This window comes from Panthera tigris, chromosome X (assembly GCF_018350195.1).
Source record: "Panthera tigris isolate Pti1 chromosome X, P.tigris_Pti1_mat1.1, whole genome shotgun sequence".
Classification (NCBI taxonomy): Eukaryota; Metazoa; Chordata; class Mammalia; order Carnivora; family Felidae; genus Panthera; species Panthera tigris.
The window spans coordinates 108,657,181-108,669,482 of NC_056677.1; positions in this window are offsets into that span (position 1 = coordinate 108,657,181).

Below are 12,302 nucleotides of genomic sequence, written 5' to 3' on the forward strand. Positions count from 1 at the left end.
CCTCTAGGCACTTTAACTTTGGCTTGAGCAGCTTGACTACAATGTATGTAAGTGTGTGGGATTTTTTCTCATATTCATTCTACTTGAAGTTCACTGAGCTTCTAGAGTCAGTGAGTTAATGTCTTTCATCACATTTAGAATATTCACAGTCATTATTTCTTCAAATATTGCATCTGTCCCATTCTTCCTTTCCCCACCTTGTCGGGCTCCAGTTACATATATGTTGGACCTTTGATTGTATACCCCATCCCTCTTATGTGCTATTTTGATTTTGACATTCTTTTCTTCTTAAATTTCAGTTTAAACATTTTATTTACCTGTCAATAGTCTTGTCTTCTAGGTTACTATTTTCTGCTGTGTGAAGTCTGCATTCAAATGCATCCAAAGAGTTCTTAATTTCAGATATTGTATTTTGCAGCTCTAGAATGGCTCTTTAATTCTTTTTATAATTATCTGTTAAATACCCTATCTTTTCATTCACCTCATTTTATTATTGATACCTCAACCTCCATTACTCTTCCTCTTCTCTTGGTCTGGAAGATTCATATTCCTTTACAATAGTTCTTGTCATTCTAGTCTAGTCTTCAGATAATGCCTTCATTGATGCCCTTTTCCCTTGGTTTGTGACCAATCTTTCTCTGGTCTCTCTTTTATGACTCTAATCTTAGTTTCCCAGGAATATGACCATTAGACCCCAAATCCAAGTTTAATTACTGAAGCCTACTCTAATAGTTCAGTGGTCCCCAACTGGGAATAGCCCCTCCATTTTCCCACTTGACTCTATGCAAGGATGTGTGTGTGTGTGTGTGTGTGTGTGTGTGTGTATGCGTGTGTATGCGTGCATGTGTAATGCCTAAACATATTTCCTGAGGGTTTAAATGGCATAGTTTTCACATAGTAAAAACAGTTAATGAATATGCAGATGTTTGATTATATGGGAAAAATCATGTCTATTAATTGGTAAATTTTGACACATACAGGTAAGGATTCTAGGCATTTCTAACCATTTATTTTCTAAATTGATTTTGCAATTAAGCTTAGAATTTCGAATTGTGTAACCTTAAATATTTTCACTTATTTTGAAACTAATACATTGTATAATCATTGTTTCTATGGATTTTATGCATTTATGAGTTTTTATCTACTTAGTCAAAAGCTTAGTGTTTGTATACCCATGTTTGTAGCAGTATTATTTACAATAGCTAAAGGTGGAAACAACCCAAATATATATTGAAAGAAGAGTAGATTTTTAAAATATGGCATATACACACAATGAAATACTATTCAGCTTTAAAGAGGAAGGAAATTATGACACTTGCTACGACATAGATGAACCTTGAGGACCTTATGCTAGGTGAAATCAGCCAGGCACAAAAAGACAGATATTTTATGATTTTCCTTACATGAGATATCAAAAGTAGTCAAATTCATGGGGCACCTGGGTGGCTCAGTCAGTTAGGTGCCTGCCTTCAGCTCAGGTCATGATCCCATGGTTTGTGGGTTCAAGCCCTGCATCGGGCTCAGTGCTGACAGCTCAGAGCCTGGAGCCTGCTTTGGTTTCTGTGTCTCCCTCTCTCTCTGCCCCTCCCCTTCTCGTGTTCTGTCTCTGTCTGTCTCTCTCTCTTTCAAAAATAAATAAACATTAAAAAAATAGAGTAGCCAAATTTGTAAAAAGAGAAAATAGAATGCTGGTTGCCAGGGGCTGAAAGGAGGGGCTAGGAAGAAGTTGGTTTTGAATGGGTACAGAGTTTCACTTTTGCAAGAAGAAAAAGTTCTCGAGAATGGTTGTAGAAAACAATGTAAATATACTTAGTGCTACTGAATTGTACACTTAATAATAATTAAAATGGTAAATTTTACGTTATGTGGATTTTTTCACTACAATTATAACTAAAAAAAGAGTTTAATATTTTTAAAGCTGTGAAAAAGTGATAATTGTGACTATATAAGAAATACTGAAGAAGGATTAGAGGAGAAATCAAATAAACCGCATGATGAAACTGAAACAATGATAATGAAAATGAAGAAAAGATTGAGGGAAAAGAAGAATTAAACATTAGAGTAAGAATAAAAATCTGAGTGACAATAAAAGAGAATTATTATGTATGAATAATTAATAAACAGTAATTTTAAGGGCACAAAGTGAATAGTATTTGTTCAACAGTGAGCCATGAAGTACAAGATATGGGGGACAAAATTTAAATATCACACACACACACATACACACACAGAGACTAAATGTTGTTCCCTTGGAAAAGTGTCTGAGATATCTACTCTACTCCAAGAACTTATTACAGAGGATGTACCAGAAATAAAAAGATAAAAATAGAGTATGCACAAGAGTATATATTCTTGTGCAACAGCATTTACCTCAGTGGATACCAAGATTAAAATCAGTCTGTATTTAGTCACAGAAATATGTTCTCTCAAGCCTTCATCGAACTCATTAGATTTTTTTATAAAGTATTTTATTTTATTTTTATTTTAGAGTGAGAGAGAGAGAGAGTGAGGGAGAGGGGCAGAGGGAGAGAGGGAGCATCTCAAGCAGGCTCCACATTAACCTAGGAGCCTGATGTGGGTCTTGATCACATGACCCTGGGACCATGACTTGAGCTGAAATCAAGAGTTGGACACTCAATTGACTGAGCCACCCAGGTGCCCCTGGTTGGATGTTGAATCTACAAAAGCATAAAATGAAGCAAGACTAATACTTGTGTTTACAAACAAAAACAAATAAAACAAATATTTTATCACGACTATTAAGACCTACTGGATCGGCATATGTTACGCTGGCTAAAGTTAAAATTTCAGGTGCCTATTGCACACTCAGGCCTTTACAAAGCTCTTAGTAGGCTGACTCAATGAGTTTGTTTTTTCTATCGAGGTGTGTGAATTTGTTATATATTTGGGGTATTAATACCTCATTAGATATATGACTTGAAAATATTTTCTGCCATTCTATAGGTTGCTTTTTCATTTTGTCTAGACAAATACCGTATGATCTAACTTATACCTGGAATCTAAAAGAAACAACTCACAGGGACAGTAACTCACAGAACTCACAGAAACAATAACTAACCTTATTGTGGTGATCATTTCACAGCATATACATATATTAAGTTTTACACCTTAATCTTACATGATGTTATATGTCAAATATGTCTCGATAGATTTGGGAAATAAAAAAGGAAAATAAAAAAGAAGTGTAAAACCTTATTTCTGGTTTTACACCTTATTTCTGGCATGCAAACGCAGACTAACTGGGAAGGGGGAAATGCATGCATTGAAAATAATCGTAAAGAAGGAGAGTCAAAAGAACTGATTTGTGTCATCCCAATGCTAAGTTGATGGATTTTGAGCTAGGCAAAGACTGTTGATCAGAAAACCACAAAAGTGAGAGGAAGTAATCTAGCCTTGTCAAAAGAGGAGATGTTTTGGGGGCGCCTGGGTATGCTCAGGCAGTTAAGCATCCGACTCTTGATTTCACCTCAGGTCATGATCTCATGGTTTATGGATTCAAGCCCTGATTTGGGCTCTTCACTGACAGTACGGAGCCTCCTGGGTATTCTCTCTCTGCTCCACCTCTACTCGGACTCCCCCCCACCCCCTCCTCTCTCTCTCTTTCTCTCAGAATAAATAAATAAACTAAAAAAGAAGAGAAAAAAGGTGTTTGCATCAGTAGCTTTTTAGTTATGATAGAAACCCTATTCCAGATTGCTAAAATATTATATGGAAAAAATGTTTCATTTGCTCATGTAGTGAAAAAGTCTGGAGGTCAATCTGGTTTAGGGAACAATCAGGTACTGGGGCTCAGTGATATCATCAGGATCTTTCCGTGTTTTTCCCTCTGTCGTTGCCTGTGTCTCAGCTCTGCTTTTTCCTATGTTTGCAACATTATGAGGCAGATTCTTCCCACATGATGACAAAGATGATAATCAGCAACCCCAGGCTTACATTCTCAGGCGTTAACAAGCCGAGCAGAAAGAGAGTGCCATTTCTTTCCTAATAATTCCAGCAAAGTCTCAATTTGACTCATATTGGTACAGTTTGTCTTAACCTGCCCATTTCTAAATCTACTGCTGTGCCCGTTTGGTCTGGTCTAGGTCATATATCCACCTCTGGAACTGGGTGAAGGATGGGGTAAGGGTATCCACTCTACTACAACTACATTAATGACTTAAGAGGAGTTGTGATTTCCCAACGGGAAATCAAGAAGGAGAATAAGATGTTGGGCTTATTTATTGACTTATTGATTTATTGATTTTAATATAATTTATTGTCAAGTTACCTACAGTGTGCTCTTGGTTTCTTGGTTTTGGGGGTAGATTCCTGTGCTTCATCACTTACATACAACACCCAGTGCCCCCCTTCCCTGCCCCCCAATCAACCCTCAGTTTGTTCTCTGTGTTTAAGGGTCTCTTATGGTTTGCCTCCCCCTCTGTTTAAATAGCAGTTGTTCATTTCCAGTATCTACTGACAAAACAGAGCCCCAGATTTGAGTCACTTGCAAACTTGTTGGGAACAAAAGATCATTAGAGGGAACCATTTTCCTCCTCACGTCTTCCAACCTTGGTCCTTAAAAGTGGGACTTTGACCTCTTTATAAATATTGAATAGAGTTTGTGCTATTTTTTCTACCTCTCACTGTTTTTATCAAAGAGGAGAGGTGACTTCTATGTTTGGTGAGATCAGGAAGAAAGGTTGAGTATGTGGGGCTCAGACCTGCCTTCCCCCCCACCATGATGTTGCCATGTGGTAACTGCCTTGGGCCTAGGCTTCTTGGTTCTTTGTCTTGGTTCCGAGTTAGTCCAGTTTGATGTGGAGGAGGTGGAAGTGACAGGTATTAGAAGCCACTTGTGACCACAGATCCAGGCCACATTTTCCAAGCCTTATCAGCAATAAAGCTAATATTTTTGTCTTTGACTCCATATCTATTTTTCAAATATTTGTAAATGTAGCTGGGCAAATGAATATGCCTGATGCTTCCTGAGTTGGTGTGCAGGGGTAAGAAGTGCACCAAGTTAGGAATCAGATTACCTAGGTTCCAGAACTAGTAGGTAGGTCACTTCCGTACTCTGGGATTCAATTTTCTCATTTAGAAAACAAGTGAGTGGGCTCTGGAGAGCTCTGAGGATATTTCCAGATCTAACATGTCATGATTATCGTTGGGCAGTGAACTGAGCCTTGAAAGAAATACATGATTCAGATTTTGAAAGAGAAGGAACAGAAGAGTTACCGAGAAGCTCTCAGGGATGAAAGCATTTAAAAAACTTAGCATGGTAAATATGAAGAATAGAAAGAGGCAAGGCACTTTTCCAGCCCAGACATTTGCAGGCTGATTCACCTTGACAACCACTTAAGTTTATGCACATAAAAGGATATAGAGGATTTGACATAATGGCAGGTAGGAGGAGTTTCACTGACGCATGACTTGAGAAATCCTCTACTGATCTTATGAACTGGTCCACACTTAATAAAGATTCTAAGCAGGAAGATGAAAAAAATCACTAGATATAAATATTTAGATCTCTGTAATTTATATCTTAAAGAACAACAAAGCAATGGGACCACGGACTAACCACTTATGATTACTTTTCTTGTCTGGACTCCTTGTCCAATGAACATAGTAGCTTTTTTTTTTTTTTTTTTTTTTTTTTTTTTTTTTTTTTGCTTGGCCTCCATTTTATAAGTTTAACATTGATTGTATCTGGCTTCTCTGAGCTTGTCCTATCTTTGATTCTGATTCCAGATCTAACATGTCATGATTACGATTGGGCAATGATAAGAAAGCATAATATTTTATGTTAAAATGTAAAATTAAATGTAGAACTCAAGTTCTGCACCTAATGGCTCTGAGGGACCCATCTGGGTGGATCACACTTATGCACCGGAAAAGCTATGAATGTGTTGATCGTGTCTCATCTTGTCCTCATATTTTCAGGCAAAAGCTCTGACTTCCTAACTTAAAGTCCTTCTGACTGGTACAAGTATATACTCAGAGACATCTTTTACATTTGTGTTTAGTGGTTTTATTATTGAGTTACTGAGTATAAGGAACTCTTACATGTGGCCATAGTTAACATGTGAAGGAGTAAGAATGGCAAGAAGGCATTTGTTCACCACCGGAGCCTATTATCTGGCTCAGGGTTCTTTCTGAAAATTACAGCAGTTCACCAGCCTAAGGTACATGGAAAGGAGGGCCTGACCTATTATCTAGCCTGACCTGTGACACTAGAATACTTGCTAAGCTCCAGCCAGAGTTGCCACATCTTCATTCTTTAGCAATGACCCTGGCCTGTAGTCTTGGACAGTCTTAGTGACTACCACTCCCACAGCCCCTTAATGAAGAGATTGGCCCCAGGATTCTTTCTGCATAAAGTTACTAGAGCCTATGCCATATGCATTGAGAGAGACTAATGCTAGGAATATAGTTAACTCCAGCCAAGATAGGTTGAACCAGAGATGTGCACATTATCAAAGCCAACCGTTATCTAAGACTGTTTGGCTTGAAACACTGCCTTATAATCGCGCTCTATACTAAAAAGTACTGATGGCAAGGGCTAACATCCATAGAATGGACACGAAGAAGGTTATGTGTCCTTGTGGTGGATTATTGAGAGATCCAGCTCTTAGAGGCCCTATAGATATAGAGGATGTAGGGAAGAAGGAGCTATAACTGAGGTTCTGAATGAACCCTGATAATCCAAATCTAGGAATTACTTGGATTTAAAATACCTACATGGATAAGAAGATGATATGCTCCACTGAAAGACCGTAGAGATAAGGTTGGGAGCAGTCTCTGGAGCCAAATTGCCTATGTTTGGATACTATTCCTGCCACTTAGTAGCTCTATGACCTTCTACCAGTGACATCAATTCTGTGCTTTAGTTTCTCCATCCGGAAAACAACAATAATAACAGCACCTACCAGATCAATTTTGAGTCTGAAATGAGCTAATACACATTGAACACTGAAAACAATGTCTGGCACATAGTAAGTGCTCAAAAATATAAGCTTTTAGTGTTATTTTATCCCGGTACGTAAGTGAGGCAGAGTAATTTGTTGAGATACTGTGTTTATTCTCCCTTTACTTTCCCTTTCTTGTATTCCAAAAAAGGAATGGAATATTTTCTTTCCTGGGGAGAGAGTGGGTTGCGTTGCAGGGTCCAGAGTCTGTCTTACCTGGAATCCTAAGCATATTGTAAGGATTATGCTCAAAGGAGGGGAAGGAAGTAGTTGACTTTAGAGTAGACAGAAGAAGGAGTGAGATTTCTCCAAGCTTTGGGAAGGACTGACAGTTGACAGTTGGGGAGTAGTAAGATCTGGGGCCACCTCCTGACAGAACCCCTGGAGGTACTGTATCTTTGGTCAACTTTAGGAGCTCGATTCTAGGTGCTGTGGCTCTCCCCTAGGCGTGGGAGAAGCGCAACTGCTTGCTTTTACAACACCGTGCAGGCTTGGACGAGAAGGCATGCCGGCCTGACGATTAGAGATTCTTTCCCTATTTGACACTTGCCACACAAAGCTCCTGACTGTGTGATCCTAAGGAGTGTAGAAAGCTCCAGAAAGTGATTGGAATTTAATTTTTTGCCAGTCTTGCAGCACAGAGATGCGCAGTTGAAATACATTTGGCTTAAAGGAAATGAAGAAATGTGATAGTTCTCCCATCCCCAAGTTTGTGGCGTACCACTCATACCAATTACACAATAAATCATCATTACGAAAAGTAATTTGGTGGTTTTGTAAGGTCTTTTCTTTATAATGTTAGAAAGGCTAAATTATAGATAATTTTGTGCTAGTAAATAAGTTACAAGGACAAGATCCTTAAAGGGAATGAATGAGAGGTCAGAGGGGTGGGATGAGTAGCAGTGAGGATTCACCCATGTGAAGTCATTGTTTGTACTGGCGAAGTTAATAATTAAGATGTCCTTCAGAGGTAAGGGAGGGCTTTGGAGCACATGGTATCTGTCACTTTAGAGTGTATATTAGTTTCCTAGGGCTGCAGTGACAAAGCACCACAAACTGAGTAGTTTAAAACAAGAAATTTATTCTCTCACAGTTCTGGAGGCTCTAAGTCTAAAGTCAAGGCTTCAGTAGGGCCATGTTCCCTCTGAGACCCATACTGGAGAATTCTTTTGTCCCTCATCTAGCTTCTGGTGTTTGTTGGTAATCCTGGGCATTCCTTGTCTTGTAGATATATCACTCCAATCTCTGCCTCCATCTTTACTGCCACGAAGCATCTTCACTGGAAGAAATCTCTTTTTCCTTTATGCTGGTATTGCATCTAATTCTTATCTTTCTTGTGGTATTTATCTTGCATCATAGTTATTTATGATTGCATCTGTAGTAGGCAACTTTTCAGCTGTCTACCCAGACAACAAAATCTCTACGTGGGGAATAACAGTCCAAAATAGCAGGGGGGAGAGTTCTGTATTCATAGTACCTAATCATTGCCCTCCTCCCTTCATAGCTGATTAATGATGCCTGGGCAACTGACCAAATGGAATCAGTAAGATTCTCTCCCTAGGAAATCTGAATCTGGGACTCAAGCATTCTGTGGAGTCCCATTGTTTTTGACTACACTGAGGATATGTTAATCCAAGAATTGTTAGGGCCAGCAGAAAGCTCAGAGGAACAAAGAAAGTTGTTTTGAACAAAGGAGAATAAAGAAGTGTAGAGGGGAATGGCTGTAGTGTTAGAAGAAATTATAGGGAAAAATCAGGATGTTGAAATTTAATACTTCTTGTTGCTTGCATCAAAGTTCTGCAAGAGAGGAATTAACTCAAACTAGAACTGAGGAGGTCTGCAAGGAAACATAACAAGAAATACAGCATTTCTAAGGTAAGTGCTTTCTGCTTATGGACTATAGTCTAAATTGACCAATTGTTCCATAATTTGGAGACTTACAGGAGAGAAAAACAAATGGCTTCTGTATCTCAAAACTGAAGCTGGTACAATCAGTGGCAAGGAATTGGCAGCCATAGCTGAAGATACAACTGATGGTCTACGTCTTTCTCAAGTAGGTTCTCTTTAACAGTTCTCTGTCAGACCAAGGGCAAAACCCACTGACAGTGATCTAGTTATGAGTGACGGCTCACTAAGGTTATTTTAGGAATAGGGAAATGGGTAGAGTGCAGACATTGAGCACATAGAAAAGATAAAAGAAAACTTAAAAATATATACAAAAGGAAACACAGTGGAGTATTAGAATGGAGCCTGAGAAAATCCAGAATCCCCTGGTATTCCTCAAGGGCCTACTCCTATTAAAAGGAGGGCCACTACCTCAGATGCATCTTAAATGAAAGAAGAAGATTAGCCGCGTCTCCCTTACCCTAGGGTGATTTTTTTGTGACCTCAATGCAAAAGCCAAGATGGAGGTCGTTTAACTGAGGGACTAGGGGCCTGGGCAGAGTCCTGTAGCCTGTTGCTCAAGGACAGAAACATCTAGGCTAGTGTGAAGATTCAAGAACATGAGTTCACATCTTTTCCTTTGACTACCACCCCATGAAATGCGATTTAAATCAAAACCTATTGTGCTAGAGTACAGAATGCTAGTTGCCTACCGCAATATCTCTTTTTCTCTTTCTTTAGTAACCGATTCCCAATTTTTATCTGGGCACACTACCATTTGCCATAAAAGACTAGACTACATTTCCCAACCTCCCTTACTTTTAGGCATGGTCATACCTTTAAGTTCTGGTCAATGAAACATAGGCAACAGTGTTTCATGGACCTTCTGAGGAGTTTCCTTAGAAAAGATGGAGGCATGTCTTTCTTCACCTTTCCTCATCTTACTGCCTGGAATCTAGATATGATAGCTGGAGTTTCGTCAGCCATCCTGGGCCATGAGGATGATGGCCATACCCTAGGAAGTGAATTGCTACAGAAAAGCCAAGCCTGGCCAAAAAACCCCAAAGGCTTTTGATTTTCAACCCCTAAGGCAATCCCGACGTCACTGAACTCACATCCACAGGAAGAGGGTTTCTGAAATGGTGCAGTCTCCAGAAGGGTAAACCTCCCTAATGCCCCTTTCAGGAATAGCCAAGTAGGACAATGCACAAGGGAGATGATCTCAGAGAAGAGAATCCGAGACATGCAGCTGGGCTGACCAAGAACGCACTCTACTGCCAAGGAGTTCTTGCTGTTTATGTACATGATACGTAAGTCAATATATTGATTGGCAACCTTCATGTATTGTATCAATTTTTTTTTGTATTTCCAAATGGGAGGTTTTATTTAATTCATCCTGTTTTCCCTCTATTATTAGACACTGACTGTTTTGGATATGGTCAAATGTACAGTTTACCTATAGATGTGAAACCATGGGGAGCTACATCAAGACCTGCTCAAGATGACTGTAAGTCACTGAAGGATCTTGGGCTTAATGTTGGGTGCACTTGGGATATACGAGTTTGGATTGTCTTTCTATTTAGAAGGCACGAGTAATGAGTACATTTTCATTTGTGTATGGTATAGTGGCGTTATATTAGTTGAAGACCTTCTGTAAATTGGGTGGACTATCAAGTTTGTATGTTACTTTTGTCTGTCCAACATACGTTCCCGGTTGTTCTGCAAACGGCACTTTGGCTTCTCTTTGAGGGACCAACTCTTTTTTGCTCTCTCTCTCACTCTCCCCCCCCCTTTCTTTTTCAATCTTCAACTTCTAAGCAGAGATGTCCCCATCCCTGGTTCAAAGAATAGGTGCATAAACTCTAACTCTAACCTGACCAATTAGAATGTCCTATCCCCTGGCATCAGGAATGGGCATGTGATCTAAGCAGATATAATCATGTGCCCAAAACCAGGCCAATGAATCAGCCATTAGAACGAGACTGGAACTACTGAGAACAATGCATTCTCTTCTTTTATTTTTTTCCAGCTTTGTTGAGAAAGAATTGACACAGAATGTGTAATTTTAAGGTGTACATTGTGATGATTTGATACATGTATATATTGTAAATTGTTCACCACAATAGGTTAGTTAACATATCCTTCACCTCACATAATTACCATTTTGTTTTTGTTGTTTTGGTGAGAACATTAAAGTTCTACTCTCTTAGCAACTTTCAAGTATACAAATATTATTAACTATAGTCACCATGCTCTACATTAGAGCCTCAGAACTTATTTACCTTATAACTGACAATTTGTACCTTTTGACCAACACCTCCCCATTTCTCTCACCCCTCAGCCCTTGACAACCACCATTCTACTGTTTCCATGAGTTCAATGTTTTTAGATTTTACATATAACTGAGATCATACAGCATTTGTCTTTCTCTGTGACTCATTTCACTTAGGATAGTGTGATCAATGTCCATCCATATTCTTGCAAATGGCACATTTTCCTTCTTTCTAATGGCTGATTAACATTCCATCACACACACACACACACACACACCACCTTCTTTATTCATTCATCCAACAATGGGCACCAAAGTTGTTTCCATGTCCTGGATATTGTGAATAATGTATTAATGCCATATGATCTAACAATTCCACTAGTAGGTATTTACCCAAAGAAGATGAAAGCACTAATTTTAAAGATATACGCATCCCTAAATTTATTGCAGCATTATTTACAATAGCCAAAGTATGGGAGCAACCTAAGTATCCATTGATAGATAAATGCATAAAGAAGATGTGATCACATGCGCACGCACACACACACACACACACACACACACACACTTGAATATTGCCCAGCCATAAGAGGAGGAGATCTTGCCATTTGTGACAACATGGATGGACCGAGAGGGAATTATGCTAAGTGAAATAAGACTGAGAAAGACAAATACTATACAATTTCACTCATATGTGGAATCTAAAAACAAAACAAATGAATACACAAACAAAAAGCAGAATCAGATACAGAGCACAAACTGTTTGTTGTTAGAGAGAAGGGGGTGGAGGGATGAGCAAACTGGATGAAAGGGAGTGGGAGATACAGGCTTCCAGTTATGGAATAAGTCACAGGAATAAAAGGTACAGCATAGGGAATATAGCCAGTGGTATTGTAATAGCACTGAATGGGGACAGACGGGAGCTACACTTGAGAGCACAGCATAAACTAGAGACTTGTCCAGTCACTATGTTGCACGCCTGAAACTAATGTAACATTGCGTGTCAACTATATTTAAAAAAATCCGCAATGAGGTATCACCTCGCATCGGTTAGAGTGGCTATTATAAAAAAATAACAAAAAACAAAAACAAGAGATAACAAGTGCTGGTGAGGATGTGTAGAAAAGGGAAGCCCTTGTACACTGTTGGCGGGAATGTAAATTGGTGCAGCCACTGTGGAA